Below are 25,948 nucleotides of genomic sequence, written 5' to 3' on the forward strand. Positions count from 1 at the left end.
AGCGGTCGCGCGGTTCCAGACTGTAGCGCCTAGAACCTCTCGAACACTCCGGCCGTCGATGTTGGTGGGGACACGTGCGTATATGTTTTACTGGGGCTCTGAATGACCATAGTCATAAGTCGCTTGTTGACGGGCCAGCCGCGGTGGCCGAGCGGTTCTTGGCTCTTCAGTCTGGAACCGCGCGACTGCTACGGTCGCAGGTTCGAATCCAGCCTTGGGCATGAATTTGTGTGATGTCCTTAGATTAGCTAGGTATAAGTAGTTCTAAGTTCTAGGAGACTGATGACCTCCACTGTTAAGTTCCATAGTGCTCAGAGCCATTGGAACCTTTTGATTGTCGATCGGTGTGAATTCTTTGGCAGAGTTGATAGATCGGTGTTCGAGAAATGCAATGCCGAAGATTGGTACGCCTTTCGTTACCTTTTGTTGTATTCTGCTCTTGAAGATGCAATGGTTTCCCTAATGCACGGTTTCATTGTCAGTTAGTCGTGGTTCTTGAAGTGCAAGGATGAGAATTTTTTGTCGGTCCATTTCTTTTGTGAGATTATTTAGTTTTCGTGTTTGGATCAAGGTATCGATGTTTACTTTTAAATGCATGTTTTTTGCTTGTAGGGAAATTTACCAGAGATCTTCGATATTCTCTGTCGTGCTAACCTGGACTCCCCAGAATCCGAAAATCCAACTGCCGCCTGTCGACAGCCGGTTTGTGTACCACCTGGGATAAAGTTGACTTTGCTTGCATAGTTTACGTTTGCTTGTGTTTCATTGGTTGTGCTTGGGTGATACCAGGACCGGACAGGACCAGAGGGTGTTGAAGCCTTTGAAAGCAAATATTTTCAGCCAAGCTCATTGAGCTAACACGGTGACCAGAGTAACGGTGATTTTCACTCAGACGTGTCTGGATTTTGCGTTCAACGGATTGAGTAGCCGTTCAGGATTGTGTTAGTATTTGGTTCACCCCTAGTATTTGATTTCCTCGGTACCACCCATATGGGGGAGGGTTTCCACTATCCGCCACACGCGATTATTATTATTATTATTATTATTATTATTATTATTGTCATTATGTCTCAGCAAATCCCATATGGTGTATCTTCCCACCACTGAAATAGATGTGTATTGTTCGATTCAGTATTTCCATCACATAAATGTGGTTTATAATTACGTTACATTGCTACTAGTAGACATATTTCTCACTTTTTCTTAGACAGTTGCTACCTGTTACTCCATCATAGGAATTTATGTGCGAAGCATTGTTGAAATACAGACGTTCAAATTATCCGATTTCTGTAATTTCATTTCGATACCAGATCGTTCTAATCGGATTCAGCCAGGTAGTCTTAATGTGGATATCCGACCACGACTGTCATCATATGATAGACTGTGTAAACCACATTCTTTATCGGACTGTTGAATATAGATCACTTATCTATGACAGGACCTGAATTCTTAAACACTGTGGAAAATAATAATCCGATGTGCTTATTACAAATACGTTACTCCAATATAAATATGTGAACTAACGAGATAACAGTTTATTTACAGGAGCAGAACTAATGTTCAAATGTGTGTGAAATCGTATGGGACTTAACTGCTAAGGTCATCAGTACCTAAGCTTACACACTACTTAACCTAAATCATCCTAAGGACAAACACACACACCCATGCCCCAGGGAGGACTCGAACCTCCGCCGGGATCAGCCACGCAGCTCATGACTGCAGCGCCCCTGACCGCTCGGCTAATCCCGCGCGGCTACTAAAAGTATACTCGTCCACAAAACCCATGTGGACAATTATCTGATAATCGGTCAAGCTTTGCTTTGTCGCAGCTCTTTAGGACAAAAGAATGGACAGCTCCCTGCTTTTTGCGTTTCCGATAGCGCCTACGATAAGAATCTGGTGTCATATTATGTTTCAGAGCCGTAAACTGTTTATTTTTTCACCTCATACTAAAACAAAAGCTATGATATGAGACGAGGAAATGACTTATATGCTTCTCAGGAACTTAAGTTTTTCGCGTTAATTTTCTCACTTCATTCTAAAACAAGGACGTTAATATGAGAAGAGGAAATGAAATATACGCTTCCAAGACATATTATTTCCTTGTGTGCTACTACTGCATACATGAAAGCCCTGCAGTTAATTTTTGTATGTTGGATAAATTTTGATATCACCTCACATTCCTTTGTGAGAAGGTTCCTATTTTCTTAGGATTCAAATAGAGTGGACATTTCATCACTGGTTAATATTCTCATGACTAATGACATGATACCCGTTGCAATTGCTCCATGGCACCTGTGAGTAGAGTCTCACGTTGGTTACTATAAGAACACGCAGGCAGTGATATCCGCTCACTGCAGTCAGAGCCAAGGTGATTTCTTTCTGTTTATGGCGAAGCGTCTGCTGCAGTGTCCACGCTCAGCCAACATAAACAAATCGCGGCGGCATTGGGCAGTGCTGATCGCTGCGCTTGTCGCAGGCCTCGACAACAAGAGCGCACTCTCTGCTAACGATACTATGGAGTTAATACATCTTACTTAACGTAATATGCAGGACGTGGGTTAGGTGAAAATTCAGTTTGTAACTTCCCATCGCATTAACATACTTTACAGTCATATTTGATGCCCGGTTGTCTGTCTGATGTTAATAGTATTGATTCAGATTGTGCATTAACACGAAAACTCACTCACACACACACACACACACACACACACACACACACACACACGCACACACTCATTGATTCCAGTGAGGGTGACAACTACTGTGTGTTGAACAACACATGCACCAGTCAGTTCCTCAGTTGGCGTCGAGTGGATGAGTTTTTTCAATTACCTTGCATTGCAAGAATTGTATGTAAGAGCCTGAAAGTAAATGGACTTGTATCCTAAAGAGCTGCGACAAAGCAAAGCTTGACCGATTATCAGATAATTGTCCACATGGGTTTTGTGGACGAGTATACTTTTAGTAGCCGCGCGGGATTAGCCGAGCGGTCAGGGGCGCTGCAGTCATGAGCTGCGTGGCTGATCCCGGCGGAGGTTCGAGTCCTCCCTGGGGCATGGGTGTGTGTGTTTGTCCTTAGGATGATTTAGGTTAAGTAGTGTGTAAGCTTAGGTACTGATGACCTTAGCAGTTAAGTCCCATACGATTTCACACACATTTGAACATTTGAACATTAGTTCTGCTCCTGTAAATAAACTGTTATCTCGTTAGTTCACATATTTATATTGGAATAACGTATTTGTAATAAGCACATCGGATTATTATTTTCCACAGTGTTTAAGAATTCAGGTCCTGTCATAGATAAGTGATCTATATTCAACAGTCCGATAAAGAATGTGGTTTACACAGTCTATCATATGATGACAGTCGTGGTCGGATATCCACATTAAGACTACCTGGCTGAATCCGATTAGAACGATCTGGTATCGAAATGAAATTACAGAAATCGGATAATTTGAACGTCTGTATTTCAACAATGCTTCGCACATAAATTCCTATGATGGAGTAACAGGTAGCAACTGTCTAAGAAAAAGTGAGAAATATGTCTACTAGTAGCAATGTAACGTAATTATAAACCACATTTATGTGATGGAAATACTGAATCGAACAATACACATCTATTTCAGTGGTGGGAAGATACACCATATGGGATTTGCTGAGACATAATGACAACAATAATAATAATAATAATAATAATAATCGCGTGTGGCGGATAGTGGAAACCCTCCCCCATATGGGTGGTACCGAGGAAATCAAATACTAGGGGTGAACCAAATACTAACACAATCCTGAACGGCTACTCAATCCGTTGAACGCAAAATCCAGACACGTCTGAGTGAAAATCACCGTTACTCTGGTCACCGTGTTAGCTCAATGAGCTTGGCTGAAAATATTTGCTTTCAAAGGCTTCAACACCCTCTGGTCCTGTCCGGTCCTGGTATCACCCAAGCACAATCAATGAAACACAAGCAAACGTAAACTATGCAAGCAAAGTCAACTTTATCCCAGGTGGTACACAAACCGGCTGTCGACAGGCGGCAGTTGGATTTTCGGATTCTGGGGAGTCCAGGTTAGCACGACAGAGAATATCGAAGATCTCTGGTAAATTTCCCTACAAGCAAAAAACATGCATTTAAAAGTAAACATCGATACCTTGATCCAAACACGAAAACTAAATAATTTCACAAAAGAAATGGACCGACAAAAAATTCTCATCCTTGCACTTCAAGAACCACGACTAACTGACAATGAAACCGTGTATTAGGGAAACCATTGCATCTTCAAGAGCAGAATACAACAAAAGGTAACGAAAGGCGTACCAATCTTCGGCATTGCATTTCTCGAACACCGATCTATCAACTCTGCCAAAGAATTCACACCGATCGACAATCAAAAGGTTCCAATGGCTCTGAGCACTATGGAACTTAACAGTGGAGGTCATCAGTCTCCTAGAACTTAGAACTACTTATACCTAGCTAATCTAAGGACATCACACAAATTCATGCCCAAGGCTGGATTCGAACCTGCGACCGTAGCAGTCGCGCGGTTCCAGACTGAAGAGCCAAGAACCGCTCGGCCACCGCGGCTGGCCCGTCAACAAGCGACTTATGACTATGGTCATTCAGAGCCCCAGTAAAACATATACGCACGTGTCCCCACCAACATCGACGGCCGGAGTGTTCGAGAGGTTCTAGGCGCTACAGTCTGGAACCGCGCGACCGCTACGGTCGCAGGTTCGCATCCTGCCTCGGGCATGGATGTGTGCGATGTCCTTAGGTTAGTTAGGTTTAAGTAGTTCTAAGTTCTAGGGGACTGATGACCACAGCAGTTAAGTCCCATAGTGCTCAGAGCCATTTGAACCATTTGAACCCACCAACATCGAAAATAAGAAAAACACCGACAATGTTGAAAAATTCTGGAACACACTCGAAAATACCATGAGCAAAATTCACCAAGATGACGTGAAAATACTAATGGGAGACTTCAACTCTATTTGGGACAGAAAAAACGTGTAGAAAAATCATTGGTACAAATTCAACACACCGAAACGCTTAGACTAACGTCACACGTCTGATTGACATTTGCCAATTGAACCACAAAAGGATGTCTTCCCGCTTTAAGAAAAAACCAGTCCCCAGGTAACATGCTTAGTAACCAGGTGCAAGCTGCTTTTGTTCGCCTTTCGAGACTTGCTGAAAGCCAGATTTTTAATTCTTTTGTAGCACAGCTACAAGCAGGCAGATAAAAACTTAATAAGACAACGCTCGAGCAAAATTCTTCTTGCTACTTTCAGTAACTCTTAGTGTCAGAGTGAAAACCTTACGGTACTGCCAGATTCATAATGCCACTTTTGTTTTCTGCCGACATTTTTTTGTTGTTGTGAATACATAATTTTATCTATGAAAAGCCCCATTTTCATAACACTTACGAATGGTACAGGAAATGAAATAAATACAGATCTTTTCTAAGTGTAAAGTCTGTAATATCCTACTAATTCGTGTTAAAATAAGCCCAATTGTCTCACAGAAACTTAATGCTTTATTAAGATAGACTGCCGTCGTGATGTTTCTGTATTAAGCTGACTTTAGTTTGTATTAGTACAGTGAATATTTTAATTGCATTTTCCATTAGTTTACTAAACGCAACAGTAATTATCAAAGAGAAATTAATTAGCAGCAGAATTTTCTTTCACGATATCTAAAACGATATGACAATGCTAAAGTTGTTTACAAATTCTACGCCTGTAGAAACCTACTTGTTCTAACGATGTCAATAAACCAGAGTAGTTTTAAAAGTATTTTCGTCTAGAAATGAATTGCCTTGACGGTTGATCGATCTAGAGTGGGAAAGGTAAAATTTTACAAATATATGACGAGAGGGACAAGTGCTTGAGAGAGGACTTCCCTATCAATACAAATGTGCCTGAGAGACGACTTTCCTATCAATCTCCTGGATAGTTTTGTTTCTCAAATCAACATAGTGCGTTATCATGCAGTAGCACAGGTGATGTAGTTTTGTTGCTCGATTTTCTTACACTGTGACCGAAAGGTGTCTCAGTTGTTGGCAACAAATTCCAGCTGTGTTGCACACACCCTGGGGGCAGAATTCGTAGCCCAAAACACACTTTTGGATTTATCAGATGTAAAATAATATGTTCATGCAACTCTTTCCTCGAGTTTACGTCTTTTGGTGGGGCTCAGCCTTTCATTTCTTCTTAGGAAGTTAACGATAAAGGCATCATAACACGTCACCAGTAACAGTACTGCATAGGAATGCTCGATGAGTGACCTGATGACGTTCAATAATAGTTACTCTGTTGATTTTTGTTGTTTCGAATTAGAGCATGCAGTACTCCTACACCAGACTTCTGAACATTGCCTGTTGAATGCAAATTCAAGTGGTTCATAATTATTTTAGTAAATTCACTCGATATTTTTATGTCCTTTAAATTACATTTGCTACATGATTCGCATTGAAGACGTAGGAAATGTATGTTATTTGGTCCGGGAAGCACGTTCCAACAGAAACTGATGCTTACATTGACATTTATGTTGCGAATTAGTCGTCTTATCCATCACATGGATAACGAGGATGCTCCGTTTTGCTACAGTTGTTTCATAGCTAACAAGGGAACCTTCCCATCGCACCCTCCTCAGATTTAGTTATAAGTTGACACAGTGGATAGGCCTTGAAAACTGAACACAGATCATTCGAAAAACAGGAAGAAGTTGTGTGGACCTATGAAAAAAATATTCAAACCAAACAAACTGAGTAGTCCGTGTGCATGATAAGCAACATCAAGGATAGCTTGAGCACGGGAGCGCAGTGGTCGCGTGGTTAGCGTGAGGAGCTGCAGAACGAGAGGTCGTTGGTTTAAGTCTTCCCTCGGGTTAGTTGTTTGATTTTTTTTATTTTCAGACAATCATCACCACACGTACTGTTATTCAACAAATGTAGGAAATAATCATACAAATGTTCGACAATCGTTCGATCCCTTAAGGAACTTTCCGATGCCTTACAGTTCGGAAAATATTCATTGACATTGTTATTGGAGTCACGAGCTATATTTGCTGGATTCATATTGCCCACGCAATGCATCGCACGTATTTAATGCACTCTCGTCCAAAGTAGCGAACAGTTAACTGCCAGCCAGGGAGCCTCATTAGCAGGAATACTCTCTCTTCCGTGCGCTATAGTCGACTGACGTCATGTCTTTCGATGTTTTTTAGGTGTAGCGTCATCATACTACGGCGCGGTTGCCTCGCATCGGACAGACGGACGGACAGATAATAATTGTCTGAAAATAAAAATTAAACTTTTCACTCCTGGGAAAATTTGACGGAAGGACCTCTCGTTCCGCAGCTGCGTGCGCTAACCACGGGATCACGGCGCTCCTGGGCTCACCCTATCCTTGATGTTGCCTATCTTGCGCATGGACTACTCAGTTTGTATATTTTGCTTATTTTTTTCATACTTCCACACAACTTCTTCCTGTTTTCTCGATTGATCTGTGTTCAGTTTTTCAAGGCCTATCCCCTGTATCAACTTATAACTAAATCTGAGGGCGTTGCGATGGGGATGTTCCCTTGTTAGTGGTATTGTGTGTTGGTGGCGTTGCCAGTTTACATACTGTGCATGTAACTCACAATAAATGCGTTGGATTCCTCCTGTGATCAGTTTACTTGAAAAACGTTTGTTGTCATCGTAATTTGTGTAACTGTCTCTCCGACTTCCAATTTGACAATTTGTGGAAAAATTGTTTACCTTCTTAGTCCTAGTTTCAAACATTGTCTGATAGAAAATGTAGGCATGAAGGAGTCTGTAAAAGCAATTAATCGCTATTATAGCAAACTTTTGAATCCACTGGACACTTGAATTCTATATATTGATTCTGAGAGTTTTGTTATTTCTCTTGTTATTTACTGTCCCAAAGTCATCCGTGAGAATAAAATTAAAGGCAGTTGGATTAGGTTCCTGATCTATAAACTGTGATTTAATATTCTGCGCTGCTAAATAAATTTTGAAGGTTGTATTCTTTACGTAAAACAGAGTATCGGTGTCAGTCCTAGGATTGACGATAAACTTCAGAAATACAATTACGGAAAAGTGACATATCGATTACGGCTACTCACCATCAACAATAGTTGTTACCCATTGTTTAGTATTTGCTATTTTACCGTCGTTACCCTTTAGAGGCCAACCTGATCTTTCCACAGTGCCATTTTTACTTGCTTCTTAATATGTCCTATAACTACAGATTTGTTGAAAATATGAACTGTTAAATACGCTATTCCACAAATTAAAAACTTCCAGTTATTCTTCATATCTTGAAACTTACTACCGTTGACTTTCACTGAAGGAAAGATACGTAATAATAAAATGAAATCAAAGATTAGAATGTCGAAGCATAGTGTGAATGGTTAAAATGAAATGAACTAAAAATCATCTTCTTGTCTAAAACACTTTACTCTTCCCGAGAACTTCGGTACCTCTCAAAATTTTTTCAGCTCTGATGTTTAGCCACATGTGGAAAAATAGCGGGTCTCATGATGCAGCACTGTTTAGCCGTCACAAAATAAAGCCTCAAAAATCAGTAAATAAAACTATTCTTGTACAGTTGCTCCGAATCGCATATACCAACCGCCCTTTGCTGCGACAACTACTCAAAGTCTATTGGGTATTTGATTTTGTTCTGCTTTTTCGGGCCTCCTTACCTCTCCTTCTAGCCCAACCTTTGTTCTGCAATTACCTCTTCATCGGGGAGCTTCTCCTCAACATTTTTATTTTGTGCTGAACTGTTTTGTACCCTTCTTGCATACACACGTGTGTTACGTATTTTATAGAGACTGAATGAATATATAAGGTGAGTATTTCTTCTCTTATCAAATTAAATATTACATATCTTGCTGCGAATTAATTTGTTTGTCCCCATTCCACTTATTGCGTTTCCTTGAAATTATATAAAACATAAGTCTGTAAAAAAAAAATCGCGTATAGCCTCCTTTGGCTTCCACAACAGCTGGAAGTCTGTTGGGCATTGAGCCCACAACTCGAGCCACAGAACTAGGAGATTCAAGTAACTCATTCCAAGCTTCATGAATTTGCTGATTTGTCGTGCGTTGACAAATGGGTGGTTCTCACTGAAACGGCGTATCTGCTGATCCTGAGCTTGCGTTGTTTTGCGGCGACGGCCATGAGGCCTCCCATTCAAGTTACCACTCTCTTCCTTTCGTCTGATCCACCTGGCTTCCGTCGACTTGTGAAGACCCATAGTTCTCGCTATGTCGGCATTTGAAGATCCCTCTGCATGGAGTATTATAGCGCCCTTGTCTGCCTCAGCCAGATGGGCCATTTAGCGTTGACTGAATGATTCGTCGCGGTTAATATTGGCTGCGGAAACAGCGCTGGCAGGAAACAGACTGCCTCCTCCAAGATGGCAGCCGCAACGCAGTGGCCAAGTATGTGTAACACGGAAATCGATGGCATAAAAGACAGATCGCAAGCCCGTGCCCGTGTCATTACATAGTGGAGCAACTTAGAATCTCTAATTTTTCTCAGAAGTGACTGGTCCACTCTTGTCATGTCTTATCCTGATAAATATTACATGAAATGAAATGTTTACGTTTTGCATATGCGGCAGGCCTGAGGCAAGAAACATTTCTGAAATATCTGAGGCAACCTGAAGAACACTTCGTGAATATTATCTGTAGAAGGTTGCCTTATAAGAAGGAAAACGTGTTTATCCCCGCTCGCCGTGTTTCCAGGTGGCGCAGTTTACTCGGAGGCATACATAATTCTCGCCGGGCGTAAGAAGCGACTCGACGAGCGAGGGGAACTCGCCAAATGTCATAGGCTGATTGTCCCGAAACTTTGCTCAGTGAAGGAGAGGACAAAATAAGCGAACATGTGTTTCGGCTTATCTGCAGACACTCGACCGTTTCCGAGAAAACGACGGTCAAAGTTATCAACGCGCTGTTCCTCTAGTGTAGATACCTTCTGCAGCCGAGAACGCAATTGAAGCGGTGGCTACCGTCGTTCCTTCTTAACACTGATTCCCGTGTTCGATACCATATTGGGTTTTTTAATTATTTTATTTTCCTGCCTCTCTATCAGAATTATCTACGAATGTTTTTTTCTAAGTTATGTTGAAATAATGTTGTCATTATTCGCCAATTAACTTTATGTGTAATCAATGAATTAAAAAGTAATAAACGAATGAGACAAGCTGATCTAACATCATCTGGGCTGCCTCATGTATCGTTATAACCAAATATTTTATAAATGTTAATCTACATTCAGATCCGATGATGGCACCTTTAGTGTGTTGAAACCGGTTATCCAGTAAACAATATTTAAGCGATCTTGGCTTCTGAATTATTTCTACAACAGAGTGATCGCCCCACTACGCACTGTGTGTTCCCTTTTTAACTTATTTCTTTACACAGTAAATTAACTGACGAATAACGACAACAGTGTTTCAACATAAATTGGAATAAACATTCATAGATAATTCAGAGAGTGAGGGGAAAAAAAAGGAAAAACCGGGTTTCGAACTCGCAGCGCAAAGTTCAGAAATCGCTATGGTAGCCGCAGAGCCACCGCTCCAGTTGAATGCTTACCCGCTAAGAGGTGTCTACACTATAGTAACAGCGCATTGAAAACTTTGACCGTCGTTTTCTCAGAAGCGGTAGAGTGTAAGCAGATAAGCCGAGACACGTGTTCGCTTATTTTGTCCCCGCTTTCACTGAGCGAAGTTTCAGCAAGATCGGGGTATTTCCTCGGGAACACAGGAAGAAACCATAGTAATAATGTAATTCAAGGCTCGCAAGAAAAGATTTAAGTGGTCCTTTTTCCCGCACACTGTTAATGAGTGGGACGGTAGAGAAATAACCCTAACCTTCTGCCAGGCACGTAAGTCCGGATTGCCAAGAAATCCTGTTGATGTAGTCATGTAGATGTAACGACGAAATTATGTTTTAATTACGACATGTGACTTTCATTTGATTTAAACATCGAAGTTGTTTGCTGTTTCAAAATGGTTCAAATGCCTCTGAGCACTATGGGACTCAACTGCTGTGGTCATAAGTCCCCTAGAACTTAGAACTACTTAAACCTAACTAACCTAAGGACATCACACACATCCATGCCCCAGGCAGGATTCGAACCAGCGACCGTAGCAGTCGCACGGTTCCGGACTGCGCGCCTAGAACCGCGAGACCACCGCGGCCGGCTCGTTTGTTGTTTATTTACTTTTTGTTCAATAGTTTCAGGCATATACAAACACCTAGGCGCGTTAAATTGATATTGAAATAAAGTGTCATGCGTGGACCAATAACAATAAATTCCCACCTACTTGTTATAGTACTGCAGTATCTGCCAGCGTCTTCAGAAGTGGATATCGCATACGAAGTTCCTAGGGTGTTTGTAATGGATATTGCAGACGACTTCGACAAAGTTTGAATGTAGCTTCGTAAAAGTTCCGTGAGCAAACGATCTGAGTTGCTGGCGAATACAGTTTATCCTCACTAGACAGTATATATTATCATTATACATGAGGTGAGTAGGGTTTCGCCGCGTTGCGGTGGCCGAGCGGTTCCAGGCGCTTCAGTGACGAACCGCACGGCTGCTTCAGTCGCAGGTTGGAATTCTACCTCGGGCATAGATGTCTGTGATGCCCTTAGGCTAGCTAGGTTTAAGTAGTTCTAGGTCTAGGGGCTGATGACCTAAGCAGTTAGGTCGCATAGTTCTTGAAGCCATTTTTTGACCTTTCGCGTAAATTTTCTTTACATAAACCGTCGTATCTTTTGATTGCGTTGACATAGAAGCTCACTTTTTTACACCAGCATGGGACCGGTTACAGCAAGAAGTGCGATACATTTCCGCTTATTATGTCCACCCGTTCTGGAGGTAAACGGGTTTTAAGGGTTGGGTAGACCGATAGACGGTCAAGAAAGTGAGACTAGTAGGGTTCCGTTTTTACCGGTTTAGGTGACGAAATCCTAACAACGAAAACACTGAAGATGAGGGCCGCATAAATAACACCCGCTACTCTTTATTCGAAATGTTCTAGTTGCTCTCGATACATAAGCATATTAGTCGTAGCTACGTTTTCGATCCAAATCACGTTTACAGGAATGCAAATAGAATGTATTTGCCTATACACGTGGTAATTCACATCCCAGTATTAATGCCACCGCGTTTTAGAAGTACGAACATTCTCATTGCTAGCTAGCTTAAGAAACACTTCTGCTAATGAACGTTTTCTGGCTGTGGCGAGTCTAGTGGAGAATTCGAAACAATGCAGAATACGTTTGGCAGCTATGTAGCCGTTTATTTCCTGGGGTGGTGCAGAATTATCCTACAAAATTTACTCTCTAATAACAGTAATTTGTTATTTCGATAAACATCCCGAATGATTGTCACATAAGCGGTGACATAAAGGAAGAAAATTCATGTTTTTGAGTCCAGAAAGCTCTATGCAACAGAAACTGCAGATTTTCATTTCGAAATTGCCTGCTTGTTCATGTCTGGGGTAATAATAGAGGGCTGTTTGCCTAGGTTGTCTGCTAGCATAGTGAAAGGAAGGTCTGGTTTGTTTTCGGTTCTAATCTCGATGGAGGCAGGTAGAATATCAGTAATGCAATTTTAAGAAATTCTCGCGCACCCAATACGTTTTATCGCTACCTTTATTCTGTACTGGCGCCCTGTGCATGTCAATATGACACTCTTGTAGAATTTCATACATGTTACTGCCTACTTTTTCCGCTTCTGTCAATAATGGAATTGACTTAAGCGTGGCACTGAATGATTTTTAACTGAATTTCGTTATGAATCTTCACGCATTGCTAAATTTGCACTCTTTCATGGTAGGTCAGCAACGGTAATCCAGTATGACTGGTCTGAACGTTGACACAGACCGTTTCGCGGCCGAATGCGGATAATATTTTGCTACTTCGTAACGATCTGGGGTTCTTTGTCTTACTGAAACAGTTAAGTCATCTCGATAAGTTGAAATTCATTTTTATTTGTCCAGTTCATACCAATTAGCGTTTGTTCTTTCAGTTCTGTCTTATATTTACGTGTTGTATTTAACACACTAATCAGCATTAATATAGTCTTACAAATTATGGAATACAGTCTAAAAAAGTTCAGATAGTTTGTCAATTTCACGCCTGCGCATAGTATGTTGGTAGCACTTCGTCGCCTTGCCTGTTATGCTGTGTAGCAGACTTTAAAGCCGTGCGGATCAGCATAACGAAAAGGCGAGGGGTCTCGCTCGTTTTGTCCACGACTGTACATGACGCTGAAATTTGCTTTGCAGAAGTTGGTTGCGATGTCTTGCTGATTGTTGCTGAGAGAACGGGATAGTGCGTCTGCTACAATATTTTGTGTACCGGGAATGTGAACAATTGTAAAATTAAATTCCTGCAAATAAAGTTTCCATCTACTTAATCTGTCGTGTGTAAATTTAGCCGAAAGTAAAAACTGTATCGCTCTATGGTCTGTGTAAACGGTAGTATGTCTTCCATAAAGAAAATGCCTAAATCTGGTAAATGCCCATATAACACATAATGTTTCAAGTTCTGTGACAGAATAATTGCGTTCAGCAGGTGACAGAATGCGACTTGCAAAAGCTATGTTTTTAATTACTGTACAACCATCTTCTTCAATTTCCTGAAAAATATGTACGCCTAAATCGGTGTTAGAACTGTCGGTAGCAATGGAAAAATTTCTAGTAAGATCTGGGTGCGATAAAAGTGGTGCATTCAACAAAGCTTGTTTCAGGTTCACAAATTCAGAATGTGCTTGCTTATCCCAGGACCAAATAGTGTTTTTACCTGTCAATTGACATAATCTAGGGGTGTCTAAAGCAGAGTAATGAATAAATTTACGAAAAAAGTTAATTAAACCCAAAAAACTGCGTAGTTGTTTCTTCGTCGTAGGAACAGTAATGTCACGTAAAGCTTGAAGTTTTTCCGGGTCAGGCGCAATGCCCTCTGCTGAAATTACATGTCCAAGAAATTTTATAGAAGTTTTACCAAAGTGCGATTTACTGAGATTAACTGTGAGTCCTTGTGCACGAAAAGTTCGTAACAGTTGTTCAAGAATCAGATTGTGTTCAGACCAGTTAGCTTCTGCAATAAGAATGTCGTCTACGTACGTTGTGATTCTGTCTTTAAGTTCTGTCGGAAGTATTGTATTCAAACCGCGAATAAATGCTGCTGAAGAAATAGTTAAACCGAATGGTAATTTACAAAATTGATAACAGTCACCAAAACAGAGAAAAGCCGTGTACTTTCTGCAGTCCGGATGGAGCTGAATTTGCCAAAATCCCGATTTCAAATCTAATGTGGAATAAATAGCAATACCATGAAATTTTTGTAGAGGTTCTTCTAGTGTTTGAGGGCGATCTGTTTCATTAATAATAATGTCATTGATGTGACGCGAATCAAGTACGAGACGAAGTGAACCATCCTTTTTCTTAACAATATGGAGCGGGCTTATGTACGGATTAACTGCCGGTTCAATAATTCCTTGGTCAAGCATAGCTTGCAATTCTTTCTTAACTTGTTCTCTGTGAATATACGGAATAGGATAATGTTTGGCTTTAAATGTGTCGGGCTGTTTAACTTGAAATTCATACATAAAACCGGACATAGTACCAGGAACGTTGTCAAAAACTGGAGCTTGCTGTAAAAGAATTTTGCGTAGTTGCGTGCGTTCGTCGTCTGTATTTGCACTGCTCTGTTTAACTTTATCATCTGTATAACGTCTTAGTCGGCTTCGGCGTATTATAGTTGTGTACGTACGTATCTGTGAACAATGTGGAATGACAGTCTAAGTTACGTGATGCGGAAATGACCTCTGTACGATTAATTGTTTGTTCTTCTGCTGATAAAGAGTGCTGAAATTCTAAAGCCAGTTGTACATTTTCATCCTTTAACATTAAATAGGAATTTTGAAAGTCAATAATTGCGTCGTGTTGTACCAGAAAATTCGTACCTAAAATAACGTCTGTTGTCAATAAGGGAACAATCCAAAAATTTGAGTGAAATGTATGACCTGCAATACAAAAATGATAAATGTGTCTGTAATTTTACATCCACTCCTTTACTAGATACTGCTCCTTTTACTTTCGTTTTGCCTAATGGTAACGTAGGATAGGTATTCTCTTTGTTACACTCGTTAAAAGTTTCTTCATTTATAACTGACATAGGTGATCCAGAATCGATTACTGCTGAAAATTTCGATGATCCAATTTTAACTTCGATGACAGGGTGTGAAATGGTTTTTTGAATAACTGGTCTTTCCTGCAAGAGAGCGTCTCGGATGTCGTCAAAAGTAATAACATTTTCGTGAACAAGATTCTGCGTATCTGAAGTATTGCTTACGTTACTGGAAGATGCAACCTGTACTGTATTTAGTCAAATTCTATCTGATGTGCTATTATTTTCGGGAGGATGCTGTGGCATTTCCACTATTTGTACTGTTCTTTTATTTCTTCCTGACGTATTACGTTCGGGATGATATCTACTGTCTGGTTCATTCATGATAATATGTTGTTGCTGATGTTCATGCTGTGATAAGACCGACTGTTATTAAACGTACGCTGATAATTGTGCTCATTATTTTTACGTCTGTCATGATAGTCATTTCTATACGGAGCATTGCGATAGGAACTGAAATAGCGTGTTTTCTGTACATACTGATTTCCTTGTTGCTGTGTGTTACTATTTGTTGTGGCCGACGCTATACGCGTACGCGGCGAAACATTAAAGCTTGGTTGACCTTGTGCATTATATTGTTGGTTAGGTATGCTACCCGGTTGGTTTTGTTGCTGTTGTTGGGAAAAACCTCTATTGTTACCAAAATGCGTTCGCTGTTGCTGATAATCTTGACGATACTGATAATTAAAATTTTGTCTGTTATTAAAGTTCTGGTGGTTGTCGTTCCTGAAGCGTCTATTACCTTCACTATTGAAATTGCGTGGCTGATCGTAATTGCTGTATGTTTGTTGACCTTGGTCATTATATGAAAAATTTTGGTTATGAAGGAATAATCCGAATGCTGCACTTCCAAAAGTTGTAACAGATCTCTGAATGCCGAAATATTTTCTTTCTGCTGACCCGTTAAAAGTGACACTCTTAATGATCGTGGTAACTTAGAAATACATAATTGAATAAGTGCAGATTCACTGTATGGTTCACTTAAGTACTGGTTTTGTTGGACCATGTGTTCAAAAAATTGCGTGACAGTGGAAAAATTTGAGTTCTCATAATTCGGTAAACTAATTAATTGATCCTTGATTCCGCGCTGTGTCGTCTTCGACCAATACGCTGACAGAAAAGCATTCTGAAATTCTTCTACCGAGTAGCGTTGTCTCGCGATCGGTCTCATACGAGTTGCCGGTTCGCCTTCCAAAAAACTGCAAATAAATTCAAGTTTGTGCGTTACAGGCCAAGTAGGTGGAAAAGCAACGCTAAATTGTTGTATCCAATCCAAGGGGTGAATCTGTGTTCTGTCATTTTTAAATACTTTAAATTTTCTCACTGATAAAAAATGTTTGTAATCAAAATTATCGTCTCTGTACGTCTGAACAGGTTCAGGATTGTATGAGAATTTATTTGTCTGTAATTGCTCGGAATCTAAGTCACGTACTCTCTGTAAATTACCTAAATTATACAGGCTGTGTGAGTGTGAGAAATGTTCGGAATGTGGCGTATGCTGTGACGTGTTATTGACTGAAACATTTTTTAACTCTGTCACTTCTTGCTGTAGAGTTGACAATTTTCTACGTAATGTATTATTAGACGAATCTATCTCACTGATCGTCTGCTGTAAATTTTGGACTTCGGGTGTTTGATTAAACGAAATCGGTGAAGTATCGTCTGATTTGCTGTCATTATTACTTTCAATAACGTCAATACAACTGGCCAATTCATCATATTTTTCAGTCAGTATTTTTACCTGATCATCATTTTTAGTGTCACAAGCATTAATCTGTTTTTGTATTTTACGTGTGGTTTCGTTCAATTTTTTAATGTCTGCTTTGATGACATCGGGATCCTGTATTAGTTCTAATTGTTCGAGTCTGTCGGTCACAGTCTGAAAGTCTACTGTATGTGTATCTGTTTTTGTTTTAAGATCGGAAATTTCATCACGCAATTCGGTGTTCAACTGTTTGATAGTATTTATTTCGTCTGATACTGTAGCAATATTGTTGTCTACGTATGTTTTTGCTTTCGTAAACAATTTACGTTTATCTTCCTGTCTCTGTGCGGTAATTGTTTCCATAACTTGTCGTTTTACTTTAATTTGTTCCTGTATGAATTTACGGTAACGCGTTTCACTGTTTTGTAGGTGGTGATTAAAGCGTTCGTCAATTTGGCTGTTCTGTTGGTCGAATTTCGCGTCTACTTTTGCATCCAGTGTGCGTGAAAGTTCTGCTGACATTAATTTAAACTCATCGCGTAACTGTGTTGCGTTTTCAGAGCATTGTTTACCAACTGCACTAATTTCGTCTCTAAGTGATTCTGTTGTAGCTGTTTGCATATTCCTTAATTCTTGAGCAACAGATCTAATTTCTTCACTACTTTTCCTAGCACAAGCCTCAATTTCCACACGTAATTGTTCTTTAGTATCATGACATTGGACAGCAACGGCTGTAATCTGTTCGCTAAGCTGTCTGGAATTGTTGTCTAATTTTTCATTAAGTTGTTTGTTCTGTTCACTAAGTTGTTTGAAATTGTTGTCTTGTCTTTCATTCCGCTGTTTAGAATTTTCATTCTGTTGTAGCAATATTGCCATAATTTGATCCAAGCCAATATTACCTACTCTATTCTCAGTGCTGTTTAATGGCGTACCTGCAATTGTCACGTTTTGTGTAACCATTTGGTCATTTTGTGATTCTTGAAAATGTTTTCCAATCGGATGTGCACTGTTAGTCACTACCTCGGAATCAAATAAATCTGTCGTATTTTGAGTACACTGTTCATTTTCGTTAGAAAAAATTATCTGTTCATTACGTAAATTTTGCAAACCGGGTGTGTCAAGCTGGGCAGCGTTGATTGTAACAGAACGTCCCGTGTCATCAATTGTCGTTAAATTAACAGAGGACACAATTGAATTTGTTTGCTCATCATTAGCATTAAAATCATTACTAGTGGTCGGTAGGCACTGATTGTCTACAATTAGGGGATTATCATCAATACACTGAGTGTCGCAAGTATTATCGGTCAAATTATTCGAGTCGGCTATTTCACTCATTGCACATCGCGATGTACTGTTAACAGTTTTTCGCGGCATTTTTTACACAAATCAAAATTAAGCACAAAAGAAACAATGACAATGCAAAATGCAACAAACACAATTACAAGAAAGAGCAACAAATTGCCGATGATCTGTGAAAGAAAGAGTGACAAATTAGTAAATGCGTTGCGCCAGATGCAAACTACATTTAAGTAAATAAGAGCAGATATATGACTACTTATCAGAAGATTCACAAAGAAATACGATCCTGGCAGGGTCGCCAAGTGTAACCTCCCCACAGAAAAATAATAATGAAAATGGACCATGAACCAAGCCTAAACTCCCCACAAAAATAATAACTAAATGAATTTGTTAATATTGTAACCTCAGAACAAAATTGGTTTTAATGTAACCTCTGAACAAAATTGGCTCCCATTTATAATCTGTGTGCAAAACTACATTCACATTTAATGTAACCTCAAAATTCAATTCGTAAATCCGGAATTAATAATAAAAAAATTAGTAACCTGGTAAATTTTATGAGGACAGCAGCGCTGCCCTTCGGCCCTGTATTCTGAATAAAAAAGCAAAAATTCTTACCTCAGAAAAAACTGCAAATATATCTGCTCTTATGTAGAAATTTTTTGACACAGCTTCGTGCAATGCTGGCGTATATATATATATATATATATATATATATATATATATATATATATATATATATATTGATTCTTGGAAGGAATGATCATGCATTGGAAATATTCTTTAAATTGAAATGAATGCTTTTCTTTAAAAAAGTTACTTTATATTATAACAATTATTATTGGGGCATTTTTTGGAACAAATTAAATGACAATTAACATACATTATTAGATATGCGCAAGGCTGCTTCTTTACCTTCTACAATAATACCCATCCTGCAGAGTCCTGACCAGAGTCCCGAGCAGAGCAGACAGCCGACACGCGCCGACTCCCGCCGACTCACGCAGACTACTCAAGACTACTGTCGACTCGCGCAGACAAGCGCAGACTAGCGACAAGCAACAACTAACGACATACTACTCTCTGGTCAGAGACTCTGCCATGCCTCGCCCATCGCCGGCAAAGCATACGCCTTACAACATACCAGTAATAACTCAGTTCCTCACCACTTCCTGACATTTCACAGCTGCCTGCTCCATCACCTCGTTGTAATGAAGCCCCTGACTTCTCCCATCCTCTTAGGCTCCGCTCACAGTGGCCTCGACAATGGACTCCAGATATCGTCGCCAGAGGTCGCCCGATAATATCGACCGACAGCATGGACACAGTGCATCCGATCTTCGTCAGCTTTCGTCGGGATCAAGGAGGTTAGAATTGATTCTGTCGAGGAGGTTAGACTCTAGCCTAATCTATAAATATCTCGAAAAACTACACAATAGTAGCTACACTATTTTGTAGCTGTACTAACAGTACACTGTTTTCTCAGTTATTAGAATAATCATACAAATTTTAAGAGTATATGAGATGAAGAGCGAAACGTTTTGTTACATACTCAAGATAATACGTAATGTTAATGAAAAACAATATTACAAACACTCTCCACATACTCAAGATAATACGTGATGTTACTGAAAAACAAGATTACAAACACTCCGCGCAATTTCAAACAAATTCAGCAAAACAGGTATATGTCAATTAACCTTCAATGAGTGTCATTCAGCATAAGTGTGAAAAACAAAAATAAATTTTTGAATAAAACTCTCTGAATACCTAAAGCACTGAACAATGGTAAACAGCCGCAGAACATACATGATGTAATATAATGTGACGTTCAATAAATTATTATTAAATTTTTTGGTTGTTCAAAAGTTTTGGTTTCCAATAAAGTAGGTATTTGAGACCATAGATTCCGAGACGTACCCCGCTTGTCCGCAGCTCGTGGTCGTGCGGTAGCGTTCTCGCTTCCCACGCCCGGGTTCCCGGGTTCGATTCCCGGCGGGGTCAGGCATTTTCTCTGCCTCGTGATGACTGGGTGTTGTGTGATGTCCTTAGGTTTAAGTAGTTCTAAGTTCTAGGGGACTGATGACCATAGATGTTAAGTCCCATAGTGCTCAGAGCCATTTGAACCGTAACCCGGTTATTATATTTCTGATCCTAGTCAAGTACCAGAACATTAATATAATAGTATTTGTCATCCTCAGGACGTCACAAAATCCTTCTTTCTAGCACTTAACTTCAGAATTTCTCCCAATCCAAGTTTTGCCTGTGGGATCGTCGCCCGATTAGATCAAAGAAAACAAACTGATATGAATTCCGCCAACCGTCGTCCGAAGTCCGTACGTTCGGGTGTTGAGGTCTGTTGCACCGAGATCGCGCGTTCGACTGAATGTCTCGACGTTGGTGCTACCGTCCAGGCAACCTTAGGCTAGAGCGTCCTTTGCCTCGCATTTTGTACCGACACTTCCGCGTGCGGCGCTAGCGTACACTTTTGTAACCCTACAGTACGTACAGCCTGAGGTGTATTTCAACCGCCGTTCTCCCGAGTACAAGTCCAGTGCTTTAACAATTACGCCAACCTCACTCGATATGACGTAATCATTTGAAATACAATCCAGACGGCTACATACGTATCTCGTTATCATCATTCCGGAAATTGTGGCAGCCAGAATATCTCAGCTGGGCTATGCAACGCCCGCGAAATGTTGCACAACGTTGTGCTGCCTCAGTTTCTCCCTACTTGATGCTGCCTAACCAGAGGCACCCAGCATGATTCCAGGTGGATTTCGTTAGCGCAGACCTCTGTCGTTCTTTGATTTCATAACCAAGCGCAAGTAGCTTTTATGTTGGACACATCATGAGTGCAGTATTATTTAGCATCAGAGTCACACTGATACAGCACATCTATATTCCGCAAGCTACCTTACAGTGCGTGGTGGAGAACACTTCTGGTACCATTAACTTTTCCTTCATCCCTGTTCCATTCGCGAAAATTGCGTGGGAAGAACGATTGTCGTCATTTCTAATATCTCATATGTTTTTACTAGTGCTCATTTCGCGAGGCGTTTGTGGGAGGAAGTCTCCCAGGAGGAACGGTCAATATTTTGGGATATAGCAGGAACGCTCATTTGAAGCAAACAACTGCATATGTACATATGCCCTGTTCCGAGGGTTACCGCCGTAGAACACACTGAATGTACATTTATTTTTGGGCTAGTGGCGCTCACGTTATGTGTCTTACCCATCCAACACCTTTGACGTTTCATTCTAGCCCAACCTACCTGTTTGCTCGTGATGTCTTTCCGCTATTTAACTAGCCCATTCAACGCGCAGTTGTCCATGGCGTGTTGTGAGAGCTAGTGCGAGGGATTATGAGTGTCTCAGTGAGAAGCATCGGTCAACTGTGTTTGTAAATGCGCTGGCTAAAGTGACACTCATCTACACCAGTGAAAAATATTCATATATGGCGTACGTTTACAGATTCAGCGATGGTAGTGTTCTTGCTTCTGTCGAAAAATACCGTCGGCGCTTTCCGAAAAGCCGAGTTCCTTATCGTAGAGTGTTCACCAGAGTTTTCAGCATTACATTAGAAAATTGTAGCGAAATGCAGGAAGATCTGCAGCGGATAGGCACTTGGTGCAGGGAGTGGCAACTGACCCTTAACATAGACAAATGTAATGTATTGCGAATACATAGAAAGAAGAATCCTTTATTGTATGATTATATGATAGCGGAACAAACACTGGTAGCAGTTACTTCTGTAAAATATCTGGGAGTATGCGTGCGGAATGATTTGAAGTGGAATGATCATATAAAATTAATTGTTGGTATGGCGGGTACCAGGTTGAGATTCATTGGGAGAGTGCTTAGAAAATGTAGTCCATCAACAAAGGAGGTGGCTTACAAAACACTCGTTCGACCTATACTTGAGTATTGCTCATCAGTGTGGGATCCGTACCATATCGGGTTGACGGAGGAGATAGAGAAGATCCAAAGAAGAGCGGCGCGTTTCGTCACAGGGTTATTTGGTAACCGTGATAGCGTTACGGAGATGTTTAATAAACTCAAGTGGCAGACTCTGCAAGAGAGGCGCTCTGCATCGCGGTGTAGCTTGCTCGCCAGGTTTCGAGAGGGTGCGTTTCTGGATGAGGTATCGAATATATTGCTTCCCCCTACTTATACCTCCCGAGGAGATCACGAATGTAAAATTAGAGAGATTAGAGCGCGCACGGAGGCTTTCAGACAGTCGTTCCTCCCGCGAACCATACGCGACTGGAACAGGAAAGGGAGGTAATGACAGTGGCACGTAAAGTGCCCTCCGCCACACACCGTTGGGTGGCTTGCGGAGTATAAATGTAGATGTAGATGTAGATGTAGATGTTGAGGGAAACAGGCATTCTTCCAAGTTCCCATTTTTCCTCTGAACGTGTAGATCAATAACATGTGCACGTATCATTGTCCCACTAACATTTGTATAGTGAACATTACATGCCGAAAACTTATACGCATTTCACGTACAGCGTGTCGATAAATAATGTTTATTAATTGTTGTACAACTGCACATGTGTAAACCTGACAGTGTATTGGATAATACGGAAAATAAATAACAATGCACATTAAATGTGTTCTATCTCTGAAACCATTCGGGATATGGTATATGTGCATGTGAAAATTTTTGCTTCAAATGATCGTTCCAGTCGTATCCCCGAATATTGACCATTCTCCCTGGGACACCCTATCGTCGTCCGACTCTTCTTGGAACGTACGCTTTCTGAATTACAACAGGTGACCTATCCGTGAATCACAACGCTTCTCTTGTAGCTTCTGCCACTGGCGTTTATTGAGCACCTCCGTAACGCTTCCCGGTCACGCCTGAAGACACAGCGCGCTCTACTGAGCTGCACGGAGAGCGCTGGTTTAGTTTCACCTGCATTACACAGGTGGCTGTGCGCAGTGATTTCCCGTGTTCAAAACAGCATTCGATGAGGGAACTTCCGATCAAAAACCACACGCATCGGGACGGTGCAAAACTTTTTGTGTAGGTTATGTTCTAAGTTTGAACATTAATTCTTTTTTTTGAACTACTGTTTTATGTTTTTTTCCAAGCTGTTTCGTATGATCTATGCTATGGCTAAGTTTCAATACATGCGACTCATAACAATTTCCAATATAAAAAACTCCACCCGAACAGGCCTTGAAAGGCCAACGGCACCGACCGGTCGCCGTGTCATCCTCACCCACAGGAGTCACCGGATGCGGATATGGAGGGACACGTGGTCAGCACACCGCTCTTCCGGCCGTATGTCAGTCTATGAGATCGGAGCCGCTACTTCCCAATCAAGTAGCTCCTCAGTTTGCCTCACAAGGGTTGAGTGCACCCCGCTTGCCAACAGCGCTCGGCAGACTGGATGGTCACCCACCCAACCGCTAGCCCAACCCGACAGCGCTTAACTTCGGTGATCTGACGGGAACCGGTGTTACCACTGCGGCAACGCCGTTGGCAGTTTCCAATATCAATCTGTTTTAATTCAGATAACAACTACCATTAACAAAAATTTATTCTTTTGACTTCGTTAACTGTGATACATTTCGAGTTCCCGGGCTGGGCGAGGTTGCTAAGTGACGGAGCCACTGGATTCGTTTTGCGAAGGATCGGGCTTCGCAGCTCCGTCTGGCAATACAGATTTTGGTTTTCCGTGGCTTTTCTGAGTCACTTAAGCTGAATGTAGCAATAGTTGCTTTGCAAAAGTGCCACAGGTGAATTACGATACGTGTTTCTCCACTTCGAGCTTCTACATCGTCTTTGAGTACTTCGAGGGCGACAGGACTACTTTTAAACGTCGACTTTTGACCCGTAGGCACACAGCGCTACCTTAGTTCTTTACTGACTGTATATAATTTGACGGGGTAAAGTTTCATTGTATAAAAACTATATTAATGCGTTGGAGATTAATATATCATTTTAATGAAGGAGGATTAAGACCTTAGTAGGTGTCGGTCGATAATATTCCAGTAAATCGTGTAAGAACTCTATTCGTTGGTGTACATACAGCCTACATGCGAAGAAAATGTTATTTATGTCCCGTATATCACATTATTTTATACATTTATTCGATGGGAGTCGTTGAAGTGCGACCCACTATTAAATATCATGCTGATTATAAAAGTTATAAATTGTTTACTAGCTAGAACTTCATGATCCAAGGTTTCTACATCTACATCTGTATCTACAGACATAATCCACAAGCCATCATAAGGTGCATGCGGAACGTACCTCACAACACTTCCTGTTCCACTCGCAAATGGATCCAGGGACAACGACTGTCTAAATGCCTCCATGCGAGCCCAAATTTCTCTTATTTTATCTTCGCGGTCCTTACGCCAAATTTACGCTGGCAGCAGCAGAATCATTCTGCAGTCAGCCACAAATGCCGATTACCTAAATTTCCTCAATAGTGGTCCTCGAAAATAACGTCATCTTCCTTCCAGGAATTCCCATTTGAGATCACGAGACATCTCCGTAATACTCGCGTGCTGATCGAACCTGCAGGTAATAAATCCAACAGCAAATCTCCGAATTCTTTCAGTGTCTTTTTTTAATCCGACCTGTTCAGGATTACAAACACTCGAATCGCGTCATTTATCGATGAGTAACACTTGAAAGGTCTCTGTTGGATTCCTTTCATGTTTAATTTCTTAAATCTGTTGTCATTACGGCATAAATTCCTCTTCTAAATTTACTGTGGCGTTTCTGACTATCTGGGAGGAGACTGAGTAGTGGAACGTGTTACTTTTACACATAAACAAGAACGATCTGTCACACTACTACACTTTAAAACACAGTTTATATGTAATTCATGTCACACAGTCTCATACGGAACCTACATCCGCTTTCTTTTATATACTGTATATGATAAGATACTGTCATCCCCCTTCCCTTCTGTGTGAGAGGATGAATGAGCAAACGTATTTCTAGTTGCATGCTTGAGGGTAGCAGACAAGGCTGTCTGCTAGAGAACAGTAGAACCAACGTCGGAACAGGTAGCTACGCTTTCTAAAAGCAAAGAGGTTTCTATCCTTAGTATGGTCCTGTCCGTCCGTTGTCATGTTGGTATAGGAAGCTGCCCCTCTGGCCACTTCCGTTTGTATTTGTGAGCCACCCTCAGGAAGCACGCTCGGTAGTAGCGCAGGTCAGTTGGTCCGTGGCGAGCGTCTGAAGTGGTAAGATCTCCGGCTAAGCGCGTGTCTGCTAAGTCCGTAGGACAATGGATTTCTTAAGTTCAGCCTAACTGAAAATTTAATCACCTTTATTTCAGGTTTAGCTCTAAAATATCTAATGTTATCTTAAATTGTAGCGCAGTATAATTCTCGTGTGAAGTTCAGATTATTTTTCCGGTAGTTGCTTTGTCACTACTTTGTGAGTAAAGTGGAACCACGTGTTGATCAGTAACTCTAAGATCAATCTTAAATGCGAATGCTTGTGTGATTATAACGTCTCGTCTTGACAATATTTTCAATATAGCAACTTTTCTTTATGTTCAACCCACGTGGGATGTACTTTGCGAGACCAGCACCACGTGCTTATATAACCAGTTCGAGGTTTTTATTTTGTAAATTGCTTTTCGATCTAATTTATTTTAATTATCAAAATTATTGTGGAGTTATACGCTTTGTGTAAACCAAGTTGACCACGTGAAGCATGTGGTGTAATCATCAA

The 25,948-nt window shown here is 40.8% G+C and overlaps 1 pseudogene; it reads right to left on the minus strand.

Annotated features, from left to right (window-relative positions):
• Positions 1-23,615: 23,615 nt before the first annotated feature.
• Positions 23,616-23,733, minus strand: LOC126249833 (5S ribosomal RNA; annotated as a pseudogene).
• Positions 23,734-25,948: the final 2,215 nt, after the last annotated feature.

Source organism: Schistocerca nitens, chromosome 3, assembly GCF_023898315.1.
Source record: "Schistocerca nitens isolate TAMUIC-IGC-003100 chromosome 3, iqSchNite1.1, whole genome shotgun sequence".
Taxonomy (NCBI): Eukaryota; Metazoa; Arthropoda; class Insecta; order Orthoptera; family Acrididae; genus Schistocerca; species Schistocerca nitens.